Source organism: Gavialis gangeticus, unplaced genomic scaffold, assembly GCF_001723915.1.
Source record: "Gavialis gangeticus isolate Ggan-Ray unplaced genomic scaffold, GavGan_comp1, whole genome shotgun sequence".
Classification (NCBI taxonomy): Eukaryota; Metazoa; Chordata; order Crocodylia; family Gavialidae; genus Gavialis; species Gavialis gangeticus.
Genome location: NW_017729027.1, coordinates 49,703,435 through 49,715,718, shown reverse-complemented (window position 1 = coordinate 49,715,718; position 12,284 = coordinate 49,703,435).

Sequence of the window (12,284 nt, the reverse complement as noted above, 5' to 3'; positions counted from 1 at the left end):
ACTAGCCGCAGCATCGCATTGCAGGCTCACGTTCATCTTGTGGTCAACGATGACCCCCAAGTCTCTTTCTTTCATAGTGCTAGCCAGCGTAGCACTGCCAAGCCTATAAGGATGCTACAGGTTTTTCTTCCCAAGGTGGGGAACCTTGCATTTTTCAGTGTTAAACACCATCAGGTTCTCATCCACCCATTTGCTGAGCATGTCCAGGTCAGCCTGGATTGCCCTCCTGTCTTCAGGTGTTGATGCTTTGCCCCAAAATTTGGTGCCATCAGCGAACTTGGCCAGTCTGCTTCTGACTCCAATGTCCACATCATTAATGAAGATGTTGAACAATATGGGTCCAAGGACAGAGCCTTGGGGGACACCACTGGTCACAGGGCACCATGACAATTGACTTCCATCAATTACTACCCTCTGGGTCTGACCACAGGGCCAGTTCTGCAGCCAGTGGATCGTGGTGGACCCAAGGCCACAATTGGCCAGTTTTGCCAAGAGGTGAACATGAGATACCAGATCGAAGGCTTTCCTGAAGTCAAGAAATATGACATCAATCTCTTCTCCCTTGTCCAGATGGTAGGTCACCTGGTCATAAAATGTAATGAGACTGGTCAAGCAAGACCTACCAGCAACAAACCCGTGCTGGCTATCCCTCAGGATGTTGGCATCTGCCAGTCCATTAAGGATGGACTCTTTAATAAACTTCCCCGGGATGGAAGTTAGGCTGATGGGCCTATAGTTAGCCGGATCCACTTTCCTCCCTTTCTTGAAGATAGGCACCACATTGGCCTTCTTCCAGTCTTCGGGCACTACACCAGACCGCCAGGAGTTTTCGAAGTCAACATATGAATGAGGTTAATAGCAGAACAGGATATCAATGATCTAATGTCAAAGGCAGGTATCAATGAACGAAAACACTTTATACAAATTGTATCAAAAACACTCTCAGTACAACTGCCCAGCTTAAACCTTGAGACTGCAGTGAATTTCAGCAGGAGCACACAGGGTTAACACAAACATCAGCTCTCCTTCACACTGGCAACACAATAACTGTGGCTGGTGCTTCAGAAAGTCCTGCTCTCTGCTAGAGTCTGCATGGGGAAGAGAAGATCTCCTCTACTGCAGCTGCCTGTGGTATCTGCAAAGAAACGCACACTGTCCCTTTTCCCCCAAAGTACCTTTCTCCAGTTTCCAGACATGGCCCCTTGTGCTGATAACTGAAACAATCCTGGGTTTATCACCCACTCTGCCTTTACAGGGATCCTGAGCCCTGCTGCAAATCCAGCACCAGCTGTTACATATGTAAATATATATATTTACCTGTCTTATTATTGTAAAAATATATAATGGACAAAGATGTTTTAAAATCATTTGCATATGTCATTCAATGCAACTTTTAAACTCTAAAGTTTATTTCATTCATGGTATCTAAATCCATCTGGGATGATCTGGGATGAACAACAGTTGGATAAGCATCTCGTCTTACTGTTTCAAAATGAATTGCAGAGCTGTTAAAAAATGATTTGGGATGTTAACCAAGGAAAGGAAATACATGCACAGACTTACATTGCATTTTTACATTTGAAAATGAAATACCCAAGAAATAAAATTCACCTTTACCCACCTGCCAAGGAGAATAAAATGAGCAGTTCTAATTTAGAAGGCAAGGGGCAGTGGAGAGCTCTCTAATTTAGTTAGTCTATAAGGTACAAATCTACTCTGCTTTCTGCTTGGCTTCAGACTAACACAGCTAATTATATTTGTCAATTTTAATTTATACACTCATACATGAGAGAAAGACAGGTTAGATTTCATTTGGGAATGAAATATCTTTACCCATCAAGTACAATACTTCATGTTTACCTAGTAACCACTCATGACAGTAGTCAGTCAGCAGAAATCATCAATCCAGATAGGGAGTTATGAAACCTTGACTTCAGGACTTGATAAAGGAGGAAAAACTGATTTCTCAAACAGTTCTAAATATAACAGATGTATGACTAGTATTTTTGATATCCAGGATGCTATAATAAACAGAATAATCATTCTTCACATGGATTGCATTCCTTCCAATTCAAGGTTCAAAGGTTGGTGGAAATGTCCTTTCAGCTAAGAGTGGGGGGGGGGAGGGAGATGCGGAAAGCTTTAGAGGTGGAGGAAAAAGACAATGCAAGATGCCTGACTGGACCAATAGAAAAGAAGAGAGAAAAAATAACAGTGGAAATAATGAAATGAAGGAAGAAAGAGAAGGGAAGTAGGGAAGTATAGGCCAATGATTATAGAGTTAGCCAAATTCAGGGAGACCTGAATTCAATTTTCTACTTCAGTACAGGTTTTCTTTGTGAATATGGGCAAGCCACTTATAATTCCATGCTTCTGTCACCTTTTGAAAATGGGATTTAATTATCCTTTCCATCCTAAGGATAGTCTGATTAAATGCATTCATGACTGTGAGCACTAATGCTATTTCCATCCCTATAGGACTTGTGATTAGGTAGGACATTTTAATGTATGGAAAACTGGTAGTATAGGCCAGAGACAGACAATGTTTGGAAATAGTCTGTGTTTTTTAGGCAGATTATATAAATAAAAATGGCTTCAGGTCATGCCGTTTAAATTTTCAGAAAGCTAGAAATAGTCTTAAATGGGATCAATTACTGGGCTAGGTACATAAATCTGTTTGCTGCATGTCTCTGCAACTGGTCAAATGGATATCATCTGTGTGTGTGTATGCATATTTTGTTGAAAATCTTTTACAGGGTGAGGGAACATTTTACATAACAGAGAAGGGCATGGGTATTTGGAATACGTCTCCTTTGTTGCAAGGTCACAAGTCAAGAGTCTAAAGCACTTAGGCAAGGAATGTAGATAGGAGCAGGAGTCTAGGAGCCAGAGACAGGGTTTGAAGCAGGGCATGGCACAGCAAGGCACTCTGTTGCCCGGATAGCTTACTGCTGTCTGCTCTGAGTTTATATGTCATAGCTTACGGACATATGCTGTAGGGGTCTCTTACTGTAGCCCTTTGCGGGAATGACTCTCCAACTGGGCCTAGCCTTTTTACACCTTTTTAATACAGAAGTCATAATATAAGAGTTAAAGACAAAGAACCTATGTTCAGGTGTCGATAAAGCTAACAGTTTTAAAAGTCTTTTAAAAAAACCCTCCAATCCAAACAGTTTAGCTTCTTTGGGCTTATTTAGTCCACTACCTTCTCCTACCCACTTCCTGAGAGGATTAGAAGCCTATTGATTTGTTTGCTCCCTCCTCCATTTTTTTTCCTGCTTTTAAACATCAAAGGGGACCAAAACATCTTTATGTGACTGAAAGATCAACGGTCAAGCTAATAGTCACTAGTGAATACCCAGGAGAAAGCTTATAGCATGCCCCAGTGAAGCAATTCTGTTTAAAAAAAATGACCAAATTAGTAAAAATCTATGCTTGCTTTGTAACTAAAATCAAAGAAAAAAAGAAAAAAAAATCAAGGCCACTCAATAAATAGTTTCGTTCTTTTATATATGGAACTGTAGAATATTCTAGAGCTCAGAACTCCCTGTTTTTCATTTTCTCAAGATTATAATGTCAGTTTGTCAGCACTTCTGCTCTTGCAAACTAACATTTTATTTAAATACTAATAGCCATATGACAGTATGCCTGAAGCCAGTATGTTTGTTGTGTGTTGCTATTTACTGATTAATAAGAAAAGGTATTTGAATGATCATGGCACTAGGTTCATTTACCTTCTAACCTATGCCTATAGACCACTCTAAATAGACCTAGAACATTGATTACCCTACATATCTGTCAGGATGTATTTAGTAGGAATGTACAAATCTGCTTAAATCAAAGATTTATTTGTAATTAATGGTCTTCATTTTTACAAATGTATTCATGTAAAATATCAAATCATGAGCATTTTCCCTGTCATTGGGATTTTTTAAATTTATTTGTCTAACTACCAACATCAAAGATTATTGAAATAAAAGATCATCATACTGAATAGTGGGAAGAATTAAAATATCAAAGTTTGCTAATAATTCAGTAGCATGATATGCTAATACTTAATGCCTGACAGAAATGCCTCACTGGGTCACTATGTTCAAGCTCTCCCAGGAGGGAACAAACTTAAATTACAGAAATATAAAATAACAAGTAGTTTCATAACTAATCTACAATTATTTTATCCAAAGTAGTTTATAACCCAGACAATTCATATAAAGATTTGATGCACTGAAAAAATCATACATTTGTTTAGGTTTAAATTAAAGGCAAGTCTTAACTACTGAATACTTCTTTGAGTGTGTTTACCACATTAGCATTGGCCTATAATATAGTATGAAACACAAGGGAAATTCAAGGTACAAAATAGGTACTTCTCCTCACAGAATTCAGAGCAAATGCCGGTAAAGGGGTAGTGAATGTTATATTTAAAAAAAAAAAAAGAAACATGCTATTAATTTTAAACAAATTTTATTTATTTCTTCCTTTTCTGATATTTTATATGTGAACTAGAGATGCTCAAATTCATAGTAACTGAAAGTAACTAAATATTAAGATGTTTCTGGGTTACGGTCAGAGGGGAGAGCAGCAATAGTGATGTTGTGCTGGGGGTCTTCTATAGACTACCAGACCAGGAGGAAGTAGTGGATGAGCCTTTCTTCAAAACTACTAATGTAAGTTTCCTGATTGCAAGCCCTGGTTCTCATGGGGGAGTTCAATTCCCTGACAACTGCTGGGAGGACAATACAGCAGTGTGTAGGCAATATAGAAAGTTTTTGAAGGGTGATGAGGGCAACTTCCTGGTGAAAGTGCTGGAGCAGCCAAATAGGGGCCATGCTCTTCTTGACCTGCTGCTCACAAACATGGATGAATTGGTGGGGAATGTAGTAGTGGATGGTAACTTGGGCAGCAGTGACCATGAGATAATTGAGTTCAGGATCCTGAGGAAAGAAAGGATGGAGAACATCAGAGTAAGGACCCTGGACTTCAGAAAAGCAGACTTGGACTCACTCAGGGAACTCATGGGCAGGATCCCCTGGGAAGCCAGTCTGAGGGGGAAAGGAGTCCAGGAGAGTTGGCTGTACTTTAAAGAAGCCTTACTGAGAGTGCAGGAACAAACCATCCTGATGTGAAGGAATTATCTTTGCCTCAGATGTATTTGGAAGAATCCATTATCTTCCTGCAACTTTCAGAGGCCAGCAAGCTCAGGCTGCTATTACAAAACCCCTGAAGCTCATTCGCTAGGGTGAGACTGGTGTGGACTTGGGCCATATGTTCAAAATGGTCTGTAAGGGTATCTTTACACATGCTCCATGGGTGGGGTGCTTTAATTAGAGTAGCTCTGAGAGTCACTCTAATTAAAATGCCAGCAGAGTCACATATATTCAGTGTCCTGCACTACAAAATGGTGGTGGGGGAGCCTTAACTAAAGCTCATTTGACGAGATTCAGTTAAAGCACCCCGTCACTATTCTGAAGTGTGGGAATGCTAACTAGATGAGATACAAAGGCTGCTGGGGTGTGCTAATTAGCTGTAATTACAGCACTTTGGTGCAGTGTCCCCGCACATATATAGGCATCCTAAGTTTCCAGGCTCTAGCTTTTTGTGCCCAGTAGGGGTGTATGAAATGGACCACATTCGATTTGGATTCGTCCCAAATCGGGGACAGCAATTTGAGTCATTGATTCAGATCACTGTCCCTAATTCAATTTGGCTAAATCCAAATCTGAAGATTCAGTGCTGATTTGGAGAATCAGCAATTCTGCCATAGACACAGCTTTAAATGTTTTTTCTACATACCTCAAAGTACCAGGCACAGCTCACGAATGCTGCAATGGTGGGGCAGATAGAGCATCTCACAGGAGTGCAGGAGGGCCCTGGCATGCTTGGCAGCGAACCTGGAAGTGGACACTTCTGGGTTCATCACTGAGCATGCTGGGGGTCCCCCCTGCAATACCCAGCTTAGTGATCAGCTGCGGGGGGATCCCTGATGCCCCCCCAGACCCAGGAGGCACAAGTGCCCAGTGTGGTCCCCAGTGGACCTAGAAGTGGACTGGAAGTGCTCCTGGCCCACTTCCGGGTCTGCTGCTGAGCATGCTGGGGACCCCGCCCAACACTCCTGTGGGACACTCCCCCCATCCCACCATCACAGCATTCATAAGCTGCCTGGTACCTTGAGGTATGTAGAAAAAATATTTAAAGTTGTGTCTATGTCCAAATCATCAAATCTTTCCAAATCTCTCTGAGTCAATTCGGAGGGTTCTGATTCAATTTGGAGAGATTAAAGGGTCTCCTGATTTTATTTGGATTTGCAGGTTAGGCAACTGGATTGGGCTGAATCTCCGCTAAATCGAGTCACTGACTGAAGTTTCGCACAGTCCTAGTGCACAGTTTTGAAAGCCTAAATTAGCATTTTATAGTGAAAGAAGTTATAATTTAACTTCTCTTAACAGGAAACTGAGAGAATTGGGAATTGGGAGGTGGTGTCTTGGGCTAGGGACAGACATTACACATAAACCAGTATAAGTGATCAGAAATTGGCTCATATCTATAACACAATGGAATTTCAGTGCACAAAAAACACTTTCAAAATGGCTGAAACTGGTTTAAGATGCACCTGGATGCATGTAGCATCACACTTAGCTGATTTACTATAATTCAGTTTACTGAACTTCTGTCCCAGATCCCCTCCAGATTCAAATTAACTCACAGTCCCCAGCATCCCAGGATGCTTTGCATCTCCCCTTCAAACCCCTCTTTGCAGGGTGGGTGGGCTAGTCTTGGCCCAAACTGTCTCCTCCAGCCAAGCAGGGAGACATGCTCTAGCACTCCCCAGCTTCTGGCTTGGGGCACTGCAGGCAATGTAGCTGCATTTCCTGAGTGAATGTCTGTTCACTTGCCTATCGGTTCAATTTATGCAGTTTAGACTAACCTGCAAAGACTGAATCAATTCAGCCTTGGGCTTTTTGACTGTCTGCACATAGCCCAGGTTAGGAAGCAGCTAGCTGGTTAGATAGAAAGAGACCAAGGGTCTTTATCTCTGAGTTTGCCTACTGCTTCATAATAAAATTCATGGTTTAATTTTTCTCATTCACATATGCCTGTATTTATTAAAGCTGGTGATCACTACACATTTGACTCCAAATTAGATATTAGATTTGAATTCAGTATCAAATGTCTTTGTAATGTATACTCTTTTTTATGTATAATAATAAAACTTTGAGATTGTATTATATTTGGAAAATCTTAGAAACACAGATGGGAACAATAGTGTGGAGGCCACAATACATATGTGGCCTTTTATGTTAATATGAAATATTCATACAACAATTTTAATACCTTGAGGAAGAAATTATCTGCACAGGAGACAGGCAAAAATATGGGCTTGTCCCCTGAGGTTCCAGCCTAACCTCTAACAGATATATCATGGTTTTTTTGTTTTCATGTTGCTGAGGTAGTTAACATGTATTGTGAATTATTATTTAGTTTTTTTGTGATATTCATTGATACCCTCATTTCATATTCCCTGTCTCAGGACAAATAGTTCAATATTTTGACCCAAACATGCATGTAGTCCTTCAGAGTTTTGCAACTGGCTTTCAAAATTATTTAAAACAGTCCAGATATTAAAACAAAGCAGATATTGTAAAATATTTTAATTACAGTAAATAAAATATCATGGTTTATCTTTCAGATGAATTCAGTAAATTGGGGAAACTTTTGGCCAGATTGCTACTAATACTTAAGCATAGGTTTTGCTTAGGGACTCTCTCTCTTTCTTTTGACAGCCTGTTGAAAGGCCAAAGAGAATTGTAAACTTTCGCCTCTGCTCATCTGGGCATGAACAGCATGCCAAAATATTCAGGGAGCATATGAGAGCATTGCTATAATTTTCATCAATGATACAGGTACAGGAGATAGAAACTGGAACAATGTGATGCTATGGCTGGCAGAGCAAACTAAACTCTGGCATGCATCCACTGATGCATCTCAAGCAAAACCAGGGACCTCATCCTCCCACTTTTCTTAGCCTTAGTGAGGCTGCAACTGGAGTACTGCATCCAGTTTTGAGCCCCTCACTTCAGGATAAGCTTGAGAGAGTCCAGAGGAGAGCCACCTGTATGATCCAAGGCCAAGAGTGCAAGCCTTATGAGGAGAGTCTGAGGGACATGATACTCTTCAACCTGGTGAAGAGAAGGCTCATGAGGGACTTGGTTGCTGCCTATAAGTATATGAGGGGGGTGCATCAGGATCCGGGAGACCACTTGTTCACCAGGGCTCCCCAAGGGATAAACTAGGTCTAATGGCCACAAAATTCTAGAAGGCCGATTTAGACTTGATATAAGGAAAAGACTTCTTTACAGTCAGAGTGTTCAAAGTCTGAAACAAACTCATCCCAGAGGTAGTGCAAGTACCTACTCTTGACCCATTCAAAAGGCATTTGAAGGTTTATCTTGCTGGGATCATTTGATCCCCACAGAATTCCTGCCTCTGTCAGGGAGCTGGACTCAATCTCATGAGGTCCCTTCCAGCCCCTAATGTCTATGAATTCTATGAACCCAAAAAGGGCTACACAAATGGATACGTTGCCTTGGTGCAAAAAATAGTTCATTCTCCAGCAGAATGTCTCCTAGTGTTCCATATTAGAAAAGCCTAATGGGCACAATTTAGGTCTTTTGGGGAAGGCAGGAAGAAGAAAATACTGACTTAAGAAATGCATTCTGTTGCTCCTGATAATTCTTCATTTTTGACAGTGTTATATAATTCCTCCATATGCCTTAAGAAGCAGAGAGGTCCAGCCTCTGAAAAAAACAATTCTAATGTTTTCTGCTTAAAGGTAGAATTAATACAAGCAAGGAACAAATGCCACTGTTACTGTAGGATGACAATCTGGCCAGTACATTCAAACCACTTCATGGTAGCTCCTTTGGTGGAGTTAGAACTAGTAAAATTCTCGCTGAAGCCAATCAACCAAACTAAAAATCCATCCCAAGTTTCTCAACTTTCTACTTGCTCCCCAGACTCACAAAAATAGCATTTTTGTGTGGAAAGACTTACAAGAGGTTTATCTTTCCCCTTTGTTACTCAGAGGCTCAACTCAGCATAGCATATGATTCTGACCTTCTGTGCATGGATTCCCCAATGTACCCTAAATATAAAGCAAACTCCAGTCCCTTGATTATCAAATATTTCCAAACATAGATGTTTTACCACTATATTTACTGAATCTCAGTCAGGCTCAAAAAACATTTAAATAAAACCCTCTTAATTTAGTTGCATTCACAACTGAATAAAAACCCCAAACCAAATTATTTTGTGTGTATATTCAGACTTTGTAATGTGTTTGACATTTCTCTACTGAAGGTCAATATTTCATTGCAGGGAGCAGCAGGGATTTTTTATATTTAAGGTTGCAGTACAATGCCAAAGCAAATCCCATTCTTTTATTTTCCCATAACTTTTCAAAACTTTCACCTTTCATAGGATATTTTTCTAAATCAGCTCTTTAAAAAAAAATCTGTTTTTTTTTTTTTACTTTGAACAAAAATGATTTACCTTTTTTGAGTATTAGAGTAGAAAAGTACAACATAGTTTTCATATTGTAAGAAAAAGTAATAATTGTTATATCTATACCTATATCTGTTTAACAGCATCAATCACAAAACTGCTAGAGCAGAGGATTGAAAACTAGGCAGGAAAATAGTTGCTGATGTGGAATTGTTTCTCAGTATGATGCTAAAAGTTAGCTTTGTATTGATCAAGTTATGAGTATTTCCAAATCATACACTGAGAATATACAAATGTTTTATACTGTACATTTTTTTTGCTAAATTAAAAAATTTTGAGTTAATCTAGCATGCCGCATAGTGAAAATGCTCAGGTGTGTGGAAAAGGTTCTGTATGACTCCCACTTTATGAATTAACATGCATCAGAATAAATTCATCAATAACAATGCATTCTGTGATGTGTACAGAGTCTTACGCAAAAGCTAATATCAAATGTCAGTGCTCCTTCTGAGAATAATGGTCCATGAGACCATGGCTAAGATATGCCCATTACTGTTACCAGTGCAAATGACTAGCTGTTCTGACTTCCCATTGAAAAATGGCCAGGTTTTTGTTTATCCATGGGAGAGAGACTCTGGTACTAGACACAACTTTCAAACACCTTTGGCTCAAATTTATAATTAGCATTGTGAATCTGAACACTCTGCCATAATGCCCCTCTTCTTTCTGTAGAACAACTACAATCCTTTGAGAGGAGACCTTAACTTCATGCATACCTCCAAAGACATTCAGTAGAAGAGCTCTTCTCTTCCTGTCTTTGTTAAAAAAGAGAACGTTGTGAGATGGAAACTTACTTTGCACATAAGCAATTGCATGCAGTCCTCGACTTACAATTTTGAGTTACAACGTTTCGCACTTACAACATTTATATATTGACACCGTTTCAACTTTATGACTTCAGTTTTGACTTTACAAAGCTTGATCTGATGCAATGCCATGCCACCAAACAAGTCTGCTGTGTTGCCCATCTCCCTGGAGAACTTCTGTCCAAACTTACTTGGACACTTTCTTTAAGAAAGCAGACAAGACTCCAGAAAAACCTGCAGCCAAGACTCCTGAGAAGACACCAGCCAAGAACCCTTCAAAAAGCCCAACCAAGAGCCTTTCAAAAAGCCACCTCAAAGAAGTCCTTCCACATCAATAGCAACATGAATGTAGCTGTATTACTCATCTATAATTGATCGAGAACAACATTCTGGGGTATTTTTAGTGAAAATAAGGTATCAGGCCTTGGTTCAGGAATGAATCCCTCATTTATAACATTGTTTCATATGAGCAAATTGATTCCGAGTTACAATGTTTCGTCTTAAGACACGGTTTTCCAGAACCAGTCGTGTTGTAAGTCCGAGGACTGCCTGTACACAAAATGAGAACTCACCTATGCTAAAATCTAGATATCTGTCTGTGAGCATGGGGTTTTTCTCTAGGGCACAAATAAGATGTCAGAACCTGCCTTCACTCATAAGTGTCAATCTCACTTGCCACGATGTGATGGGAGTAATTATAGAGGGTACACCACAGAAGGGGAAGGCTTACTAATTTAATAATGATAATCACATATGCCCATTCAGATGTAGTCTACCACAGTTGGCTGTCAGCTGTCAGTCCCTTAGCTGGATTACTGACTTTTCTGTTCCCAAATTATCTTATCAGTCCTCTAATAAGTACTCTCTCGGGTGGGTGCTTGTTTGCCCACCCATTTCCCCCATCAACAGGAAAAGTCTTTTACTTGTCTGTCCAGTGCTGTGCTCTGCAGGACTTAACTCTCAGCATACAGTTAATTCCACTGCTTGCCACTTCAGTGGGAACTTCTCTGTCAGCTCTCTCTCTCCTTACCTATGCCTCCACACAAGGTTGCTCATTGCTTCTGGTTTTTAATGTCTCTGCTCCAATTCCCCTTCCGGGCGGGGGGTCATCTTCTTTCTAACCAGTCTTTTGATACAATGTTTCCAATGAGTCATTAGCATTTCCTGGCGCTCAGCCGCTGCGCTGTGAAAATCCTTGATTGGCAATTAAGCCATTTGTATCCTGGTGTCTTTGACCACTGTAACTTCTAAGAAGTAATTAACACTTCCTAAACAGTTCTCCGCTGGGTAGTTAGAGTCCTCAGTGGGCTGCATCCCAGTTTCTGGGCCAAACTGTAAGTTTTAAACAAATGAGTTCTTTGCCTGGACTTTCCCATAACAGGAGCAATGTCTCCGTGTTACACTGTCCTAATGTAATAGTACCCAGCATATACTTTTTTTATTCAATATGGTTGAGGTTTCAAACTATAGAGCACTTCCTAAATATGCTCAAGAGTTTTCTGTGGAAATAGGTTGGAGTCTTGTTCTGTATGAAAATTCCATTCCATCTTCCAAGAAAGTAGAAAACTCGCTGAGCCAAGTTACAAGCCAACATATACAGGTGCAATTCTGTTGTCCAGCAGTTTGTCCAAATGATGCACAGGGGTTTTATGTCAATTTTTGAATTGTAGTTCCTCCTGCACCAAATCCTATTTTTATGTAAAATGACTTGAGTTACTTGGAGTTCAAACTGAGCCACAAAGTTGTGCTGCTGCTACCTGTTCCTCGGGAATACCCTTGCATATGTGCTCTCACATGTGGCAAATTGCCCCAGGTGGGGTAGGGGAAGCTGGGCTGATTCCAGCAGCCTTATCTGGCATCCTCAGGGCCTTCCAGAGCTTCAGTGGTGGTAATCTGAGAGCATGGAGCCTGGATGGC